Source organism: Maylandia zebra, linkage group LG19 (assembly GCF_041146795.1).
Source record: "Maylandia zebra isolate NMK-2024a linkage group LG19, Mzebra_GT3a, whole genome shotgun sequence".
NCBI lineage: Eukaryota > Metazoa > Chordata > Actinopteri > Cichliformes > Cichlidae > Maylandia > Maylandia zebra.
The window spans coordinates 3,030,807-3,053,749 of NC_135185.1; the positions used below are offsets into that span (position 1 = coordinate 3,030,807).

At 38.2% G+C, this 22,943-nt stretch overlaps 2 long non-coding RNA genes across 8 annotated transcripts in view; one reads left to right on the forward strand and one right to left on the reverse strand.

The window, feature by feature from the left end:
* Nucleotides 1–11,922: 11,922 nt before the first annotated feature.
* On the reverse strand, nt 11,923–22,822 carry LOC143414024 (uncharacterized). 7 transcript variants are annotated; one of them, XR_013094594.1, is made up of 10 exons: nt 22,761–22,775; nt 22,449–22,529; nt 20,868–21,044; nt 20,276–20,741; nt 19,636–19,787; nt 19,275–19,383; nt 19,050–19,169; nt 18,746–18,907; nt 13,391–13,448; nt 11,923–12,437 (listed from the first exon to the last, which is right to left on the reverse strand). It is a non-coding gene; the product is annotated as an uncharacterized LOC143414024 (long non-coding RNA). The 7 variants fall into 7 exon arrangements; XR_013094592.1 differs by having other exon boundaries at nt 11,924–12,437; nt 20,868–21,049; nt 22,761–22,822; XR_013094591.1 differs by lacking the exon at nt 22,761–22,775 and having other exon boundaries at nt 11,924–12,437; nt 20,276–20,769; nt 20,868–21,049; nt 22,449–22,731.
* LOC112436359 (uncharacterized) overlaps nt 15,001–22,943 on the forward strand; it is a 231,354-nt gene continuing 223,411 nt past the window's right edge. Inside the window, exon 1 of the long non-coding RNA XR_013094584.1 lies at nt 15,001–15,128. This is a non-coding gene — a long non-coding RNA (uncharacterized LOC112436359). The remainder of the gene's footprint in view (nt 15,129–22,943) is intronic.

Here is a 22,943-nt window from a genome sequence, read left to right on the forward strand (position 1 = left end):
TGAATGGGAAACTCGCCCGAGACAAAGTATAGGTTTTCATTATGTGAATAATTTTAAAATCTTAGCTCAAACGGCTGCAAAACCTGTTTGCCCAGCACGAGGATATTGAATTCTTTAAGATGAAGCCATAGACATGTGTGTCTGAGTCGTCTATCAAAAGTTGCACCGATTTATATAAAGTTGTGCAAAAACGCTTTATTTCGCCAAGACAGTGTGTTTCTCACTGTTACATGCATTTGAATGGGAAACTCGCCCGAGACAAAGTATAGGTTTTCATTATGTGAATAATTTTAAAATCTTAGCTCAAACGGCTGCAAAACCTGTTTGCCCAGCACGAGGATATTGAATTCTTTAAGATGAAGCCATAGACATGTGTTTCTGAGTCTTCTATCAAAAGTTACAGCGATTTATATGAAGTTGTACGAAAATGCTTTCTTTCGCCAAGACGGTGTGTTTCTCACTGTTACATGCATTTGAATGGGAAACTCGCCTGAAACAAAGTATAGGTTTTCATTATGTGAATAATTTTAAAATCTTAGCTCAAACGGCTGCAAAACCTGTTTGCCCAGCACGGGGATATTGAGTTCTATAAGATAAAGCCATAAACATGTGTTTCTGAGTCTTCTATCAAAAGTTACAGCGATTTATATGAAGTTGTTCAAAAACGCTTTCTTTCGCCAAGACAGTGTGTTTCTCACTGTTACATGCATTTGAATGGGAAACTCGCCCGAGACAAAGTATAGGTTTTCATTATGTGAATAATTTTAAAATCTTAGCTCAAACGGCTGCAAAACCTGTTTGCCCAGCACGAGGATATTGAATTCTTTAAGATGAAGCCATAGACATGTGTTTCTGAGTCTTCTATCAAAAGTTACAGCGATTTATATGAAGTTGTACGAAAATGCTTTCTTTCGCCAAGACAATGTGTTTCTCACTGTTACATGCATTTGAATGGGAAACTCGCCCGAGACAAAGTATAGGTTTTCATTATGTGAATAATTTTAAAATCTTAGCTCAAACGGCTGCAAAACCTGTTTGCCCAGCACGAGGATATTGAATTCTTTAAGATGAAGCCATAGACATGTGTTTCTGAGTCTTCTATCAAAAGTTACAGCGATTTATATGAAGTTGTACGAAAATGCTTTCTTTCGCCAAGACAATGTGTTTCTCACTGTTACATGCATTTGAATGGGAAACTCGCCCGAGACAAAGTATAGGTTTTCATTATGTGAATAATTTTAAAATCTTAGCTCAAACGGCTGCAAAACCTGTTTGCCCAGCACGAGGATATTGAATTCTTTAAGATGAAGCCATAGACATGTGTGTCTGAGTCTTCTATCAAAAGTTGCACCGATTTATATAAAGTTGTGCAAAAACGCTTTCTTTCGCCAAGACAGTGTGTTTCTCACTGTTACATGCATTTGAATGGGAAACTCGCCCGAGACAAAGTATAGGTTTTCATTATGTGAATAATTTTAAAATCTTAGCTCAAACGGCTGCAAAACCTGTTTGCCCAGCACGGGGATATTGAGTTCTATAAGATAAAGCCATAAACATGTGTTTCTGAGTCTTCTATCAAAAGTTACAGCGATTTATATGAAGTTGTACGAAAATGCTTTCTTTCGCCAAGACAGTGTGTTTCTCACTGTTACATGCATTTGAATGGGAAACTCGCCCGAGACAAAGTATAGGTTTTCATTATGTGAATAATTTTAAAATCTTAGCTCAAACGGCTGCAAAACCTGTTTGCCCAGCACGGGGATATTGAGTTCTATAAGATAAAGCCATAAACATGTGTTTCTGAGTCTTCTATCAAAAGTTACAGCGATTTATATGAAGTTGTTCAAAAACGCTTTATTTCGCCAAGACAGTGTGTTTCTCACTGTTACATGCATTTGAATGGGAAACTCGCCCGAGACAAAGTATAGGTTTTCATTATGTGAATAATTTTAAAATCTTAGCTCAAACGGCTGCAAAACCTGTTTGCCCAGCACGGGGATATTGAGTTCTATAAGATAAAGCCATAAACATGTGTTTCTGAGTCTTCTATCAAAAGTTACAGCGATTTATATGAAGTTGTACGAAAATGCTTTCTTTCGCCAAGACAGTGTGTTTCTCACTGTTACATGCATTTGAATGGGAAACTCGCCCGAGACAAAGTATAGGTTTTCATTATGTGAATAATTTTAAAATCTTAGCTCAAACGGCTGCAAAACCTGTTTGCCCAGCACGAGGATATTGAATTCTTTAAGATGAAGCCATAGACATGTGTTTCTGAGTCGTCTATCAAAAGTTGCACCGATTTATATAAAGTTGTGCAAAAACGTTTTATTTCGCCAAGACAGTGTGTTTCTCACTGTTACATGCATTTGAATGGGAAACTCGCCCGAGACAAAGTATAGGTTTTCATTATGTGAATAATTTTAAAATCTTAGCTCAAACGGCTGCAAAACCTGTTTGCCCAGCACGGGGATATTGAGTTCTATAAGATAAAGCCATAAACATGTGTTTCTGAGTCTTCTATCAAAAGTTACAGCGATTTATATGAAGTTGTACGAAAATGCTTTCTTTCGCCAAGACAGTGTGTTTCTCACTGTTACATGCATTTGAATGGGAAACTCGCCCGAGACAAAGTATAGGTTTTCATTATGTGAATAATTTTAAAATCTTAGCTCAAACGGCTGCAAAACCTGTTTGCCCAGCACGAGGATATTGAATTCTTTAAGATGAAGCCATAGACATGTGTTTCTGAGTCGTCTATCAAAAGTTGCACCGATTTATATAAAGTTGTGCAAAAACGCTTTATTTCGCCAAGACAGTGTGTTTCTCACTGTTACATGCATTTGAATGGGAAACTCGCCCGAGACAAAGTATAGGTTTTCATTATGTGAATAATTTTAAAATCTTAGCTCAAACGGCTGCAAAACCTGTTTGCCCAGCACGACGATATTGAATTCTTTAAGATGAAGCCATAGACATGTGTGTCTGAGTCTTCTATCAAAAGTTGCACCGATTTATATAAAGTTGTGCAAAAACGCTTTATTTCGCCAAGACCGTGTGTTTCTCACTGTTACATGCATTTGAATGGGAAACTCGCCCGAGACAAAGTATAGGTTTTCATTATGTGAATAATTTTAAAATCTTAGCTCAAACGGCTGCAAAACCTGTTTGCCCAGCACGAGGATATTGAATTCTTTAAGATGAAGCCATAGACATGTGTGTCTGAGTCGTCTATCAAAAGTTGCACCGATTTATATAAAGTTGTGCAAAAACGCTTTATTTCGCCAAGACAGTGTGTTTCTCACTGTTACATGCATTTGAATGGGAAACTCGCCCGAGACAAAGTATAGGTTTTCATTATGTGAATAATTTTAAAATCTTAGCTCAAACGGCTGCAAAACCTGTTTGCCCAGCACGAGGATATTGAATTCTTTAAGATGAAGCCATAGACATGTGTGTCTGAGTCGTCTATCAAAAGTTGCACCGATTTATATAAAGTTGTGCAAAAACGCTTTATTTCGCCAAGACAATGTGTTTCTCACTGTTACATGCATTTGAATGGGAAACTCGCCCGAGACAAAGTATAGGTTTTCATTATGTGAATAATTTTAAAATCTTAGCTCAAACGGCTGCAAAACCTGTTTGCCCAGCACGAGGATATTGAATTCTTTAAGATGAAGCCATAGACATGTGTGTCTGAGTCGTCTATCAAAAGTTGCACCGATTTATATAAAGTTGTGCAAAAACGCTTTATTTCGCCAAGACAGTGTGTTTCTCACTGTTACATGCATTTGAATGGGAAACTCGCCCGAGACAAAGTATAGGTTTTCATTATGTGAATAATTTTAAAATCTTAGCTCAAACGGCTGCAAAACCTGTTTGCCCAGCACGAGGATATTGAATTCTTTAAGATGAAGCCATAGACATGTGTGTCTGAGTCTTCTATCAAAAGTTGCACCGATTTATATAAAGTTGTGCAAAAACGCTTTATTTCGCCAAGACAGTGTGTTTCTCACTGTTACATGCATTTGAATGGGAAACTCGCCCGAGACAAAGTATAGGTTTTCATTATGTGAATAATTTTAAAATCTTAGCTCAAACGGCTGCAAAACCTGTTTGCCCAGCACGAGGATATTGAATTCTTTAAGATGAAGCCATAGACATGTGTTTCTGAGTCGTCTATCAAAAGTTGCACCGATTTATATAAAGTTGTTCAAAAACGCTTTCTGTCGCCAAGACAATGCGTTTCTCACTGTTACATGCATTTGAATGGGAAACTCGCCCGAGACAAAGTATAGGTTTTCATTATGTGAATAATTTTAAAATCTTAGCTCAAACGGCTGCAAAACCTGTTTGCCCAGCACGAGGATATTGAATTCTTTAAGATGAAGCCATAGACATGTGTGTCTGAGTCGTCTATCAAAAGTTGCACCGATTTATATAAAGTTGTGCAAAAACGCTTTATTTCGCCAAGACAATGTGTTTCTCACTGTTACATGCATTTGAATGGGAAACTCGCCCGAGACAAAGTACAGGTTTTCATTATGTGAATAATTTTAAAATCTTAGCTCAATCGGCTGCAAAACCTGTTTGCCCAGCACGGGGATATTGAGTTCTATAAGATAAAGCCATAAACATGTTTGTCTGAGTATTCTATCAAAAGTTACAGCGATTTATATGAAGTTGTTCAAAAACGCTTTCTTTCGCCAAGACAGTGTGTTTCTCACTGTTACATGCATTTGAATGGGAAACTCGCCCGAGACAAAGTATAGGTTTTCATTATGTGAATAATTTTAAAATCTTAGCTCAAACGGCTGCAAAACCTGTTTGCCCAGCACGGGGATATTGAGTTCTATAAGATAAAGCCATAAACATATTTGTCTGAGTCTTCTATCAAAAGTTACACCGATTTATATGAAGTTGTTCAAAAACGCTTTCTTTCGCCAAGACAGTGTGTTTCTCACTGTTACATGCATTTGAATGGGAAACTCGCCCGAGACAAAGTACAGGTTTTCATTATGTGAATAATTTTAAAATCTTAGCTCAATCGGCTGCAAAACCTGTTTGCCCAGCACGGGGATATTGAGTTCTATAAGATAAAGCCATAAACATGTTTGTCTGAGTCTTCTATCAAAAGTTACAGCGATTTATATGAAGTTGTACGAAAATGCTTTCTTTCGCCAAGACAGTGTGTTTCTCACTGTTACATGCATTTGAATGGGAAACTCGCCTGAAACAAAGTATAGGTTTTCATTATGTGAATAATTTTAAAATCTTAGCTCAAACGGCTGCAAAACCTGTTTGCCCAGCACGAGGATATTGAATTCTTTAAGATGAAGCCATAGACATGTGTGTCTGAGTCGTCTATCAAAAGTTGCACCGATTTATATAAAGTTGTGCAAAAACGCTTTATTTCGCCAAGACAGTGTGTTTCTCACTGTTACATGCATTTGAATGGGAAACTCGCCCGAGACAAAGTATAGGTTTTCATTATGTGAATAATTTTAAAATCTTAGCTCAAACGGCTGCAAAACCTGTTTGCCCAGCACGAGGATATTGAATTCTTTAAGATGAAGCCATAGACATGTGTGTTTGAGTCGTCTATCAAAAGTTACACCGATTTATATGAAGTTGTTCAAAAACGCTTTCTGTCGCCAAGACAATGCGTTTCTCACTGTTACATGCATTTGAATGGGAAACTCGCCCGAGACAAAGTATAGGTTTTCATTATGTGAATAATTTTAAAATCTTAGCTCAAACGGCTGCAAAACCTGTTTGCCCAGCACGAGGATATTGAATTCTTTAAGATGAAGCCATAGACATGTGTGTCTGAGTCGTCTATCAAAAGTTGCACCGATTTATATAAAGTTGTGCAAAAACGCTTTATTTCGCCAAGACAGTGTGTTTCTCACTGTTACATGCATTTGAATGGGAAACTCGCCCGAGACAAAGTATAGGTTTTCATTATGTGAATAATTTTAAAATCTTAGCTCAAACGGCTGCAAAACCTGTTTGCCCAGCACGAGGATATTGAATTCTTTAAGATGAAGCCATAGACATGTGTGTCTGAGTCGTCTATCAAAAGTTACACCGATTTATATGAAGTTGTTCAAAAACGCTTTCTGTCGCCAAGACAATGTGTTTCTCACTGTTACATGCATTTGAATGGGAAACTCGCCCGAGACAAAGTATAGGTTTTCATTATGTGAATAATTTTAAAATCTTAGCTCAAACGGCTGCAAAACCTGTTTGCCCAGCACGAGGATATTGAATTCTTTAAGATGAAGCCATAGACATGTGTGTCTGAGTCGTCTATCAAAAGTTGCACCGATTTATATAAAGTTGTGCAAAAACGCTTTATTTCGCCAAGACAGTGTGTTTCTCACTGTTACATGCATTTGAATGGGAAACTCGCCCGAGACAAAGTATAGGTTTTCATTATGTGAATAATTTTAAAATCTTAGCTCAAACGGCTGCAAAACCTGTTTGCCCAGCACGAGGATATTGAATTCTTTAAGATGAAGCCATAGACATGTGTTTCTGAGTCGTCTATCAAAAGTTGCACCGATTTATATTAAGTTGTACAAAAACGCTTTCTGTCGCCAAGACAATGCGTTTCTCACTGTTACATGCATTTGAATGGGAAACTCGCCCGAGACAAAGTATAGGTTTTCATTATGTGAATAATTTTAAAATCTTAGCTCAAACGGCTGCAAAACCTGTTTGCCCAGCACGGGGATATTGAGTTCTATAAGATAAAGCCATAAACATGTGTTTCTGAGTCTTCTATCAAAAGTTACAGCGATTTATATGAAGTTGTACGAAAATGCTTTCTTTCGCCAAGACAGTGTGTTTCTCACTGTTACATGCATTTGAATGGGAAACTCGCCTGAAACAAAGTATAGGTTTTCATTATGTGAATAATTTTAAAATCTTAGCTCAAACGGCTGCAAAACCTGTTTGCCCAGCACGAGGATATTGAATTCTTTAAGATGAAGCCATAGACATGTGTGTCTGAGTCGTCTATCAAAAGTTGCACCGATTTATATAAAGTTGTGCAAAAACGCTTTATTTCGCCAAGACAATGTGTTTCTCACTGTTACATGCATTTGAATGGGAAACTCGCCCGAGACAAAGTATAGGTTTTCATTATGTGAATAATTTTAAAATCTTAGCTCAAACGGCTGCAAAACCTGTTTGCCCAGCACGGGGATATTGAGTTCTATAAGATAAAGCCATAAACATGTTTGTCTGAGTCTTCTATCAAAAGTTACAGCGATTTATATGGAGTTGTTCAAAAACGCTTTATTTCGCCAAGACAGTGTGTTTCTCACTGTTACATGCATTTGAATGGGGAACTCGACCAAAACAAAGTATACGTTTTCATTATGTGAATAATTTTAAAATCTTAGCTCAAATTTCTGCAAAGACCTGTTTGCCCAGCACGGGGATATTGAGTTCTATAAGATAAAGCCATAAACATGTTTGTCTGAGTCTTCTATCAAAAGTTACAGCTGTCTTTATGAAGACCATTAAAAACGCTTTATTTGACCACGTTAGTGCGTTTCTCGCTATTACATGCATTTGAATGGCAAACTCGCCCAAAACAAAGTTTAAGTTTTCATTATGTGAATAACTTGAAAATCTTAGCTCAAACAGCTGCAAAACCTGTTTGCCCAGCACGGGTATATTGAATTGTATAAGATAAAGCCATAAATTTGTGTGTCTGAGCCTTCTATCAAAAATTACAGCTGTCTTCATGAAGTTGTACAAAAAGGCTTTATTTCGCCAAGACAGTGCGTTTCTGACTATTACATGCATTTGAATGGGGAACTCGCACGAAACAAAGTATAGGTTTTCATTATGTGAATAACTTGAAAATCTTAGCTCAAACAAAACCTGTTTTCCCAGCACGGGGATATTGAGTTCTATAAGATAAAGCCATGAATATGTATTTCTGAGTCTTCTATCAAAAGTTACAGCTGTCTTTATGAAGACCATTAAAAACGCTTTATTTCATCAAGACAGTGCGTTTCTCGCTATTACGTGCATTTTGAATGGCGAACTCGCCCAAAACAAAGTATAAGTTTTTATTATGTGAATAACTTGAAAATCTTAGCTCAAACAGCTGCAAAAGATGTTTGCCCAGCACTGGGATATTGAATTGTATAAGATAAAGCCATGAATTTGTGTGTCTGAGCCTTCTATCAAAAATTACAGCTGTCTTCATGAAGTTGTACAAAACTGCTTTATTTCGCCAAGACAGTGCGTTTCTCGCTATTACATGCATTTGAATGGGGAACTCGCACGAAACAAAGTATAGGTTCTCATTATGTGAATAATTTTAAAATGTTAGCTCAAACAGCTGCAAAACCTGTTTGCCCAGCACGGGGACATTGAATTCTATAAGATAAAGCCATAAATACGTATATCTGAATCTTCTATCAAAAGTTACAGCTATTTATATGAAGATGTAGGTAAAGCCATAAATATGTAGGATCAGTTTGTAACTTCCTCCCTCTTCCTTAGAATGCATAAAGGAGTAGGAGCACCACCTCTGTGGCAGCACTGACATGACTGAACTGCAATGTGTGTCGTGTGCTGGCGCAGTAAAAAATAGCTTGATCAGAGCTCTTTCTGTGTTGCAGACTTTATCTAAAAAATTCCATGACCCCCCCCCCTGCAATCTTTCTTACTGAATCTCTACTATGAGTCATGTTACCTGAGATTAATTCTATGTTTACCTGTCAGCCTGGACGAATGTGCTGTGTGAAGGAAATCTTTGTGGAAATCCTCTTTGGCTTTTTGTTATTTTAATTCTCTTTTCTGTTTTCCAGAACAGTTCTCCACAGTCACTGTCCATATGGGTCAGTGGGACCAAGAAGCACTCTGCTAATGTGTGGACTCTGACCAGCAACATCCAGCAAGACCCAGACAGCGTTTTCTATCTCCCAGCTGGAGTTTTTTGTTTGTCTGTGACTGGAGAGTCAGATTTTTGTTGAGCTTCATACTTGCAGAGGTAAGTCAGTTTGCAGAGATCCCTCCCACCCTGGCTTTTATGTGCTAGATTTCTTATCTGAAACAGTAATATTTCAGTGACTGCTGCTTATACCACAGGTTAATACACTCTACTGATCCCTGATAGGAGAATCATCAATTTTGCCAGCAAAGAAGCCTGGTGGATGTTTGTTTACAGTCTGATGGTGGGACATCATGCTCTGCATCTTTAAAGTTTGTCTCTTGATTATTATTCATACCCAGTAATGTGAAGTATGCTCATATCTACTATAACTGAACCAACCTGGTGCTCTTCATTTATGGAGGCTGTTGAGTCTGAATGTTGGATGTTGTGTATCTCGTGTTCTCTGGGCTTTGTTGTCCTCAGTCTTTTTGCAGGATCAGAAAACAAAACCAGGAGGCGCGTAAATGTTTCTTCTCCATGATGTTTCTTCAAATGTTTCTTCTGGATGATGATATGACCGTGACCACGGGATGCCACCTTTGGTCTTATGATGAAGCAAAGCTCAGGAAGAAGTGTGATTAAATGGTACCCACATGTGTGCTGCTGAGAAGGATGTACAGGGGCACCTGCAGGCAAATCCAAGCTTCAGGTTAGTTGTAGTTGCAGAACGCTATAGGACTGAGACAGCTGAGGCATCAAATGTTTGATTAAACGGATGAAAAAGAGAAGTTTTTTCCCTATAATTATCACTTCTTAAAATCTGTAGCAACTTCAAGTCTTTCAGCATGCTGAGCATGCTCAGAATGTGACAATATATTTTTGTTCAATATTTAATTTCTTTCAGTTGCAATTGTTAAATGAAAAAAAAAAAATTCTTATAATTTAGCAAACTAATTTATCAAAAAATATATATACATATATCTGTAGTAGTTTTAATGAATTAATTTGACACCTGTATTGAAAATACCATATTGTATTCATACAGAATCAGTATGGTATCATTGTTTGTCTGTTCACTGATTGTTGAAGCTAAGAGCTACTTTGATCTGTTTAGATCTAAAGTATCCAAAGTTGAGCTCTAATGTTTCTTCACCCCTGTGTGTGTGATATGTGATTTCCTACATGCTGGCAGAGCAGCAGTTTGTGCTCACAAATGGTGACGGTGTGGAGAGACGGTGGTGTTTCCTCAGAAGAACCAGCAGAGTCACAAAGGACACCAGTCCATCTCACCACCTTGACTTGCTGACTGATGTTCGTCTGCACTGCACAGAGGAAATCAACTAACCGAGGTTTGTCCAGTGACGTGTTATGAAATGTATATTTGTTTTATGCTTACAGATATGTTTTTCTTGACAGAGGCTCTGCAGAGGTTAGACAAAGCAGAGAAAACATGTGCTTTACATTTTACTGTGATTTATTGAGATATTTGTTGCCTGATGTTCAGCAGGAATGGAGAAATAGAATCAAAGGGAGATGTTTTTGATGTTTTTGTAATGATGTAAGTAAATCTTCAATATTATTTATTTGCTTGGTTATATTAGGAGTGTTTCTGAGTGAGGGGGAGAGGAGTCATCATCCAGGTAAAGTGACGTAGATCAGTGGATACACTTGTCTCCCCTTTAAAGGAGACGATCCAAGTCATCCTTAAATGTTAGTGCTTTCAAATACACAAACATTTTTAAAGGACAAAAATGAACATCCAACTTTGACTGTAATACAAAATAAATCTTTGCATGTGTGTTTTCAAACTCTCAGATGGGCAGCATATCAGTCTTGGACTGTCTAACCTGCCGGAGCAGCACTGAATGACCACCGCACGAGCATGTTCCTGCAACATTCAGCATCTGATCTGTCATCTGTGTGCTTCTGCTTTTGGTAAGTAGAGTTACCCAACTCCAGTAACTCTAAACACATGCCATCCATTTCTAACGGCCTGGTTACTTCCTGTCAGTTACTTTAGAAACCATGTGGTCACCTGACCTAACACTGTTTCTTCTTCTTCCCCTTAATGTTGAAGTGTCAAATGTCACACAGCTGGAGAGGAAACTACACCAGTGTACTGGGATGTTTCAGCAACACGTGCCAGATGCTGTTCCTTCATGGTGACATCACCAGAGACAGTCCCGCCCACCTCAGGACCCATTGATTATGATGATCTGATCCATCAAATCCCCAGCAGGTGAACCTTATTCATGACATAACACCACAACAATGTAAAAAATTAAACAGCAACAGTCTAAATGTAAAGTGCATTCTAAAGTCCTCTTCAATAAATTGTATGCAAAGAGTCATTCAGGTCACTACAGAACCCAGAGTCTTCATCATTAAATCTCTGGTTGCTTCATTTTTATATCCTATATCAGATATTTTAAAGGTTAGCTTAGGTAAAGTTCCATTCTCATGGTGAGGCAAAATGCTTTATGTGTGTGTGTGTGTCATGAACGGCTATAAAAGGCCTATAATTAAAGAACAAAGCGGGGTTTGAGTTCGAGTTGCGGCAGACTGTCACTACTTGTAAATGGAACGCAGCCTTCCTACGGCAGACAGCTAATAACAGGAATCGGACGCGGTCCAGCCAAGTCCACAGCAACCACCATAGCAACCGCCTAGCATGACCTTAAAAACATATTCTGTCTTCATAACTATCAAAATCGTGAAATGATTTGCAAAGTGTGAAAGTGTTACAGCTGCAGATACCTGCTATGGTGGTATCTATGGAAGCTGTTTACATAGATAATAATATACGATGTAACCATGGAGACAGTCAGTCACGTGAGCTAGCGGTGCACGTTTACTACAGTGAATAAGGTGATTGAGTGCACAGCGTCCACACTCTGCAGGGGGTAAAGACATTACTTCAATATTGTTTTATATTGATATATATTTGCCTTCTGTTGACCATCACCTCAGGTTCACCATTACAGTTTCAGCATACAAATGCACACTGTCTAAACACATTCAAAAACTCATGTCTCAGAAATAAGCACAGCTGTTCATGTTTGTCATTAGAGTTTTATTTGTAAGAAAATTATGAACTTCATATTGTGCATTAAATAAAAGAACATTTCACAACTCTTGAGTCAACAGAAACAGGTAACAGAAATGTCTCTAATGTGTACAGTGTAGTGTAAGCATTAAAAGATCATAAAGGAAACACTAACATTTATGTGAAACTAATTGTAATAAAAAATGAGCAGGTGCTTTATAGATTTAAAAGAAAGAATCTGAAAACAACACTTTTTTGGTCTAAGTGATCAAAGTAGAAAACAGAACTGATGTTCAAGAACAAACCGTAGCTGCACTAATATTACACATCTCGATCGTTGTACTGAACAGACATGTTGCTTTTAAAACCACATGCAGTGTGTGACCATGACTGTTCACTGAGACCATGAACGCCACTTCGCTGAAGCATTCTTATTCTTCTTCTTGCCATTAAATTGGAAGCAGAAGCAGCACGAGCTGATTTGATCTACTGAAAGGAAAAAGCAGAACATCTGAGTTGAAACCAGTCAGCTGAAATCATTAAGACAGGAACAAATTCAATGCAGTGTCTCAAGTGGCTTAGCCTGTTACAACTGTTGATACAAGCTAAATACGGTTAACACACAGTGTCAGGGAGCTCCAGTGTGGGAACTAGTGGCTTTAGGTTTGTAGTCATTTAACTTTCATCCATTCATTCATTTAATTCAGGAGGAAGAAATGCCAGGTTGGTGCAGGCTGGTTACATGCATTTGGTCCCATGCTGTCTTTAATTAAATGACTTGGTTCATTTTATGGCTGGGCTGTATGTGGGGTTATATCATGTTATTTGGGCAGGAGTACCTGTCCCCTGTTAGACTTAGAAAGTTTCTCCATAAGTAGAGTTTCTAACTCTTCTAGCACATCTGTGGCTGACAGCTTTTTGGTGGCTCTTTTTACCCCACACTGGTTGTGAGTGTGTAAATAGCCCCACTAGTTCTTTTGGGTTGCAGTTAACTTGGGAGGAAGGGGTGGGTATGTCATGATTAGGTGAATAACAATTATATGGGATACATAAATTTCACAATGCATGCATATATCTCTATCAATTAAACCTGGCCTGAGGGCTGCCATTTTTTACATTCAGTTATTTCTCTTAGAAATGTTGGAACTAAATAATGAATGTGTTACAGTTAAAGTGAAACACTGGTCAGTGTAAATGGCTCATTGGGACACAGAAACCTTTAAATTAAACCTGATATCTAGTGTCAAACAATATCAAAGCTGTAAAAGATGTTTACAGTCAGAATTTATAAAACTATGATTGTAAATAAATTCAAACAAGTGAGCTTTTCTCTTTGTGCTGAATATCAACACTGTGGTTTCTTAGACTGTAAGCTTTACTTTAGTGCAACCAGTTGCAGAAGCTGCCACTCCAAATGTCTTTTGATAACAAGAAAAAAATACCTTTTCAGTACACGGCCTGAAGTTCTTCTCCGACATCTTCTGCAATCGGCTTTGTCTGCTGGTTTGAAGACAATAAACCACAAAAAAGATGATTTAGTCACTTTGTCTGTGTCATGCAGCTCGAATGTGTCGTGTAACGATGTTGAATAGCCGTCGTTATCCCTCTGCTTTGAGCCTTTTATCAAAAGTTACAGCTAACTTCATGAAGTTGTACAAAAAGGCTTCATTTCGCCGAGACAGTGCGTTTCTGACTATTACATGCATTTGAATGGAGTTCTTGCACGAAACAAAGTATAAGTTTTCATTATGTGAATAACTTGTATTTTACACTGACCCTGGGTCAGTATCAACTTCATGAAGACAGCTGTAACTTTTGATAGAGGACTCACACACACACATATTTATGGCTTTGCCTTATAGAATTCAGCATCTCCGTGCTGAGGAAATAGGTTTTGCAGCTGTTTGAGCTAAAATTTTCAAGTTATTCACAAATTAAAACCTATACTTTGTGTCGGAGGAGAACTCCATTCAAAATGCATGTAATAGCGAGAAACGCACTAACGTGGTGAAATAAAGCGTTTTTCCATAAACTTCATAAAGACAGCTGTAAATTTTGAGAGAAGACTCACACACACATATTTATGGCTTTGCCTTATAGACTATAGATAAATAGATAAATATGTTTGTCTGAGTCTTCTATCAAAAGTTATAGCTATTTATATGAAGTTGTACAAAAACGCTTTATTTTGTCAACACAGTGCGTTTCTGACGATTACATGCATTTGAATGGGGAACTCGCCCGAAACAAAGTATAGGTTTTCATTATGTGAATAACTTGAAAATCTTAGCTCACACAGCTTTAAAACCTATTTCCTCAGCACTGAGATGCTGAATTCTATAAGGCAAAGCCATAAATATGTGTGTATCAACAGTTACAGCTGTCTTCTTGAAGTTGATACTGACCCAGGGTTAGTGTAAAATACAATCCTAGCTGTGTGAACAAAGCTTGGCTCCTTTAATCCTGCATGACAAACCTCAGGATGCAGGTTATTATTACTCTTTCCTGCTGGCACACCTGAGAGTCAGCTAGAAACTTACAGTGACGTGGACATCATGCAAAGACTTCCAGACTCTGTAATACTGTGAATGATCAGTGACTCAAGTTAACACTAAACTTTAAACAGTACCTCTGTGTCTCTGTGTGCTGAACATTTAGGATTGAGTCTGCATTGACTTTATTTATTGAGACTTTAATGTGTTAAAAGCAGGTTGAAGACGGCTCAGAAACATTTGAAGATTAAAATTTAGCATTATAGCTTCTGGTGGTTTGTAAAGCCTATACTCAGCTGTAGTTTTTGTTACTAATTTATGTTTGTTGTTATTTAACACAGATTTCAGAAGAGCAAATATGCTTAATAGTTTAACTAGATTTCATTTGTCAGTGTGGGACTGCTGAGTCACCTGAAGAACTCATTTCATTCATTCTCCACATGATGTTCATTTACAGAAATGTTTCACAGGAACTGATTCCTCCCAAACTGTGAACTAGTGTCTTTCCATAGATTATCTCTGTATGAATGTACTTTTAAATGAAGGCAAGTGTTTGTCCTTTTTTGTTCCTCAGTTACAGTACGTGATATCTTGATATCAGGCGGTCAACACTGGGGGAAGACAAGAAGCAGACGTACTTCCAAGAGGGAGCTGCAGTGAGGACACAGCCAGGTCACTGAGGTCAGAGGTCAGAATCTGAAACAGCTCAGGTTTATATTTTAGGGGTTATAAAAAATCTAAATGTATTTATGAAGAAACCTTTAAATAATAGTCATAATTATGATTATTATAAGAAATATCAAACATTTAAGTGGATTTTCTGTTACACATATTGTGTTAACCCTGTGTTAACCCTGCAATAAACTGGCAGCCTGTCTTTGTCCTGTATCAGCTGGGATAGGCTTCATCCTCCCGCAATCCTGAATTGGATACATTTTGTAAATCTGATTATTTACAAAATCAAGGTATCTAATCAAAATGTAAGTAATAATTATAAAATGGGAAAGCAGAAATAAGTGTGACATGAATGTAACCGTGTTAGCTGACATAGAGGACAGCTACATGTAGTCTGAAAAACCTTTGTTGTCAAGTTTGCAGGTATATCAGCACGAGACATTCTTACATAGAAGAGACGTTAAAGTCTCTAACTCAGTGAAGCATTATTGGTCCCATCTGTTTGGATAAATATAGTAAGTTGATGTTTGTCCATTTATTGACACATTTTCTTAAGTGCTTATCCAGTTCAGGATCACAGTGGAGCTGCAGCTGGATATGTTCACTAAATAAACCTTACAAAAGTTAACAATAAACCTGCATCCATGTACGTTGTTGTCCACAGGATGAGAAAATCAAACTGGAACACTGTGGAACATGTTAATAAATGTTTGTGTGTTTATGCCTGCGTCTTTCACAGGAGGCGCTGGAAGGTTTCCCTAATAGTTCCTGGTGAATCAAAGCAGAACCATAAAGGTTGCTGGATTGCATGATGGCATTACCCCTGAGCAGTCATCCTGTTAAAGGAGGAACCAGTTAGAAGCTGTTTTCAAAGTAGCTGAGCAGATTTCATCTCAAGTAAGCGATTAACTGTTTGTTCATCTGTTCTGCCACTTAAAGAGCATTTAAGGACATCTTTCGAGTGTCCAGCTGAATTAATTCTACTGGCTCTCATGGTCATTTGTTATTATAGACATATTTTTCATGTTCATCCAGCTATTTAGTAAATTCAATCTATTTAGTAATATCCGTCAGCTATAAAATGTAATATAAATATAAAAATATCTAAATATCTCCTGCCCTTTATGTTTTAATGATGTAAGTCTGTTATCGTGTTACATTAGCATTCCTCACATATCAATGAGATGCTGTACAGTAAAATCCTACTGACGCAGCAGAGGGATAACGACGGCTATTCAACATCTTTACACGACACATTCGAGCTGCATGACACAGACAAAGTGACTAAATCATCTTTTTTGTGGTTTATTGTCTTCAAACCAGCAGACAAAGCCGATTGCAGAAGATGTCGGAGAAGAACTTCAGGCCGTGGACTGAAAAGGTATTTTTTTCTTGTTATCAAAAGACATTTGGAGTGGCAGCTTCTGCAACTGGTTGCACTAAAGTAAAGCTTACAGTCTAAGAAATCACAGTGTTGATATTCAGCACAAAGAGAAAAGCTCACTTGTTTGAATTTATTTACAATCAAAGTTTTATAAATTCTGACTGTAAACATCTTTTACAGCTTTGATATTGTTTGACACTAGATATCAGGTTTAATTTAAAGGTTTCTGTGTCCCAATGAGCCATTTACACTGACCAGTGTTTCACTTTAACTGTAACACATTCATTATTTAGTTCCAACATTTCTAAGAGAAATAACTGAATGTAAAAAATGGCAGCCCTCAGGCCAGGTTTAATTGATAGAGATATATGCATGCATTGTGAAATTTATGTATCCCATATAATTGTTATTCACCTAATCATGGCATACCCACCCCTTCCTCCCAAGTTAACTGCAACCCAAAAGAACTAGTGGGGCTATTTACACACTCACAACCAGTGTGGGGTAAAAAGAGCCACCAAAAAGCTGTCAGCCACAGATGTGCTAGAAGAGTTAGAAACTCTACTTATGGAGAAACTTTCTAAGTCTAACAGGGGACAGGTACTCCTGCCCAAATAACATGATATAACCCCACATACAGCCCAGCCATAAAATGAACCAAGTCATTTAATTAAAGACAGCATGGGACCAAATGCATGTAACCAGCCTGCACCAACCTGGCATTTCTTCCTCCTGAATTAAATGAATGAATGGATGAAAGTTAAATGACTACAAACCTAAAGCCACTAGTTCCCACACTGGAGCTCCCTGACACTGTGTGTTAACCGTATTTAGCTTGTATCAACAGTTGTAACAGGCTAAGCCACTTGAGACACTGCATTGAATTTGTTCCTGTCTTAATGATTTCAGCTGACTGGTTTCAACTCAGATGTTCTGCTTTTTCCTTTCAGTAGATCAAATCAGCTCGTGCTGCTTCTGCTTCCAATTTAATGGCAAGAAGAAGAATAAGAATGCTTCAGCGAAGTGGCGTTCATGGTCTCAGTGAACAGTCATGGTCACACACTGCATGTGGTTTTAAAAGCAACATGTCTGTTCAGTACAACGATCGAGATGTGTAATATTAGTGCAGCTACGGTTTGTTCTTGAACATCAGTTCTGTTTTCTACTTTGATCACTTAGACCAAAAAAGTGTTGTTTTCAGATTCTTTCTTTTAAATCTATAAAGCACCTGCTCATTTTTTATTACAATTAGTTTCACATAAATGTTAGTGTTTCCTTTATGATCTTTTAATGCTTACACTACACTGTACACATTAGAGACATTTCTGTTACCTGTTTCTGTTGACTCAAGAGTTGTGAAATGTTCTTTTATTTAATGCACAATATGAAGTTCATAATTTTCTTACAAATAAAACTCTAATGACAAACATGAACAGCTGTGCTTATTTCTGAGACATGAGTTTTTGAATGTGTTTAGACAGTGTGCATTTGTATGCTGAAACTGTAATGGTGAACCTGAGGTGATGGTCAACAGAAGGCAAATATATATCAATATAAAACAATATTGAAGTAATGTCTTTACCCCCTGCAGAGTGTGGACGCTGTGCACTCAATCACCTTATTCACTGTAGTAAACGTGCACCGCTAGCTCACGTGACTGACTGTCTCCATGGTTACATCGTATATTATTATCTATGTAAACAGCTTCCATAGATACCACCATAGCAGGTATCTGCAGCTGTAACACTTTCACACTTTGCAAATCATTTCACGATTTTGATAGTTATGAAGACAGAATATGTTTTTAAGGTCATGCTAGGCGGTTGCTATGGTGGTTGCTGTGGACTTGGCTGGACCGCGTCCGATTCCTGTTATTAGCTGTCTGCCGTAGGAAGGCTGCGTTCCATTTACAAGTAGTGACAGTCTGCCGCAACTCGAACTCAAACCCCGCTTTGTTCTTTAATTATAGGCCTTTTATAGCCGTTCATGACACACACACACACATAAAGCATTTTGCCTCACCATGAGAATGGAACTTTACCTAAGCTAACCTTTAAAATATCTGATATAGGATAGCAAAATGAAGCAACCAGAGATTTAATGATGAAGACTCTGGGTTCTGTAGTGACCTGAATGACTCTTTGCATACAATTTATTGAAGAGGACTTTAGAATGCACTTTACATTTAGACTGTTGCTGTTTAATTTTTTACATTGTTGTGGTGTTATGTCATGAATAAGGTTCACCTGCTGGGGATTTGATGGATCAGATCATCATAATCAATGGGTCCTGAGGTGGGCGGGACTGTCTCTGGTGATGTCACCATGAAGGAACAGCATCTGGCACGTGTTGCTGAAACATCCCAGTACACTGGTGTAGTTTCCTCTCCAGCTGTGTGACATTTGACACTTCAACATTAAGGGGAAGAAGAAGAAACAGTGTTAGGTCAGGTGACCACATGGTTTCTAAAGTAACTGACAGGAAGTAACCAGGCCGTTAGAAATGGATGGCATGTGTTTAGAGTTACTGGAGTTGGGTAACTCTACTTACCAAAAGCAGAAGCACACAGATGACAGATCAGATGCTGAATGTTGCAGGAACATGCTCGTGCGGTGGTCATTCAGTGCTGCTCCGGCAGGTTAGACAGTCCAAGACTGATATGCTGCCCATCTGAGAGTTTGAAAACACACATGCAAAGATTTATTTTGTATTACAGTCAAAGTTGGATGTTCATTTTTGTCCTTTAAAAATGTTTGTGTATTTGAAAGCACTAACATTTAAGGATGACTTGGATCGTCTCCTTTAAAGGGGAGACAAGTGTATCCACTGATCTACGTCACTTTACCTGGATGATGACTCCTCTCCCCCTCACTCAGAAACACTCCTAATATAACCAAGCAAATAAATAATATTGAAGATTTACTTACATCATTACAAAAACATCAAAAACATCTCCCTTTGATTCTATTTCTCCATTCCTGCTGAACATCAGGCAACAAATATCTCAATAAATCACAGTAAAATGTAAAGCACATGTTTTCTCTGCTTTGTCTAACCTCTGCAGAGCCTCTGTCAAGAAAAACATATCTGTAAGCATAAAACAAATATACATTTCATAACACGTCACTGGACAAACCTCGGTTAGTTGATTTCCTCTGTGCAGTGCAGACGAACATCAGTCAGCAAGTCAAGGTGGTGAGATGGACTGGTGTCCTTTGTGACTCTGCTGGTTCTTCTGAGGAAACACCACCGTCTCTCCACACCGTCACCATTTGTGAGCACAAACTGCTGCTCTGCCAGCATGTAGGAAATCACATATCACACACACAGGGGTGAAGAAACATTAGAGCTCAACTTTGGATACTTTAGATCTAAACAGATCAAAGTAGCTCTTAGCTTCAACAATCAGTGAACAGACAAACAATGATACCATACTGATTCTGTATGAATACAATATGGTATTTTCAATACAGGTGTCAAATTAATTCATTAAAACTACTACAGATATATGTATATATATTTTTTGATAAATTAGTTTGCTAAATTATAAGAATTTTTTTTTTTTCATTTAACAATTGCAACTGAAAGAAATTAAATATTGAACAAAAATATATTGTCACATTCTGAGCATGCTCAGCATGCTGAAAGACTTGAAGTTGCTACAGATTTTAAGAAGTGATAATTATAGGGAAAAAACTTCTCTTTTTCATCCGTTTAATCAAACATTTGATGCCTCAGCTGTCTCAGTCCTATAGCGTTCTGCAACTACAACTAACCTGAAGCTTGGATTTGGCTGCAGGTGCCCCTGTACATCCTTCTCAGCAGCACACATGTGGGTACCATTTAATCACACTTCTTCCTGAGCTTTGCTTCATCATAAGACCAAAGGTGGCATCCCGTGGTCACGGTCATATCATCATCCAGAAGAAACATTTGAAGAAACATCATGGAGAAGAAACATTTACGCGCCTCCTGGTTTTGTTTTCTGATCCTGCAAAAAGACTGAGGACAACAAAGCCCAGAGAACACGAGATACACAACATCCAACATTCAGACTCAACAGCCTCCATAAATGAAGAGCACCAGGTTGGTTCAGTTATAGTAGATATGAGCATACTTCACATTACTGGGTATGAATAATAATCAAGAGACAAACTTTAAAGATGCAGAGCATGATGTCCCACCATCAGACTGTAAACAAACATCCACCAGGCTTCTTTGCTGGCAAAATTGATGATTCTCCTATCAGGGATCAGTAGAGTGTATTAACCTGTGGTATAAGCAGCAGTCACTGAAATATTACTGTTTCAGATAAGAAATCTAGCACATAAAAGCCAGGGTGGGAGGGATCTCTGCAAACTGACTTACCTCTGCAAGTATGAAGCTCAACAAAAATCTGACTCTCCAGTCACAGACAAACAAAAAACTCCAGCTGGGAGATAGAAAACGCTGTCTGGGTCTTGCTGGATGTTGCTGGTCAGAGTCCACACATTAGCAGAGTGCTTCTTGGTCCCACTGACCCATATGGACACTGACTGTGGAGAACTGTTCTGGAAAACAGAAAAGAGAATTAAAATAACAAAAAGCCAAAGAGGATTTCCACAAAGACTCTCTTGGAATCAGCAATCAAAAAATCACTGGTTCATATTTCAATTAAATATGAACAGGTTCCTTAAATGTACGCATTTCAGATCTGATTTAATTTAATTTCCTTCACACAGCACATTCGTCCAGGCTGACAGGTAAACATAGAATTAATCTCAGGTAACATGACTCATAGCAGAGATTCAGTAAGAAAGATTGCAGGCTCTAATATTATTACCACACAATCCAAGGACACACCAACAGCTCAGATTTCTAGAACTATTTAAACAAATGTCTTCTGAATATTCAATTCATGTTCACAGTGGGAGGGTGGGGGGTGTCGTGGAATTTTTAAAATAAAGTCTGCAACACAGAAAGAGCTGTGATCAAGCTATTTATTACTGCGCACAGGAGAGCAAACACACATCAAACATTACAGTTCAGTCATGTCAGCTCTGCTACTTCAGCGTTATCAGCACCTGTAAAGGGAGTTGTTTTCTCAAACTGCTGAAGTAAGTTCATCTAGTTTTAGAAACTTTCATTGAACAGTCTATAACAGTGTCACAACTAAGCATATGCATAAGCACTTAAATGCTTTAAATGAGAATAACATAAAATTTCTATTACAGGAGCTAGAGCCTGTCCCAGTAGTCATAGGTAGAGCACACCTGGACAGGTCACCAGTCTGTCAGAGGACTAACACAGATGCAGCCTGACTCAATCCTAAATGTTCAGCACACAGAGAGTTTAGTGTTAACTTGAGTCACTGATCATTTGCAGTATTACAGAGTCTGGCAGTCTTTGCATGATGTCCACGTCACTGTACGTTTCTAGCTGACTCTCAGGTGTGACAGGTGTGCCAGCAGGAAAGAGTAATAATAGCCTGCATCCTGAGGTTTTTCATGCAGGATTAAAGGAGCCAGGCTTTGTTCACACAGCTAGGATTGTATTTTACACTGACCCTGGGTCAGTATAAGTATCATACAGTTTAAACGAAGCACTGAAACTTGCACATTATTTATTACAGATGCACTGAAGCTAATCGAGATATTTGCTGTCAGTCTGTGGCTGCGATTAAACACTTTACTGGAAACTTTATTAACTAGTACTTCGTCAGTCATGACAGAAGCTAATATTTCTGTGCTAACATCGTTTAAACAGTAACAACTTTACTCCAATATAAGCTAACGTTTACACCGTAACTTTAAGCTAGCACCAATAAAGACGGTAAAACACGTAATAACATCTACAAATGCATCTTAAAGCTGTTATATTAGCACTCGGTGTATTACTAAGATAACCACATTAACATTATTGACACTCGCTGACTTTTTCTATAAATGCTGTCCGTTTAAATGGTATTACCTGTAAACACTGCTGTATCCACCGGATTGCAGCCAGAGTGGATTCTGGAGTCTTCCCACGCTCCTGTTAGTGATCCTCCATCTGGATGGATGATAACAACCTTCTGAACAATCTAGCAGGAGATGTTCCATATCTATGGGACTGATTTGTGCTAATAACGCCCATTGTATGGACTGATAACAGCCGAAGCGGGTGAATAAAGTCACCCAGTCGCTAGCTGTGCCATTACCCAGCATACACCAGCACAATATTAGGCACAGCACCACCATAGACATTTTCAGTGGTTTTGAATGCAGGACATGGTTATCTTACCTTGTAAAATGCATGACAATAAAACAGCTAACCACCATAAAATGGTATTGTGTGTGTATGTATGTGCATGTGTGTGTGTGTGAGAGAGAGAGAGAGAGAAAGAGAGGGGGGGGGGGGGGGGGGAGAGATCAAAGGCGTGCGTTTATGTTTTTTCTTGATCAAGAGTGTGCCTCCTCTCTCTTA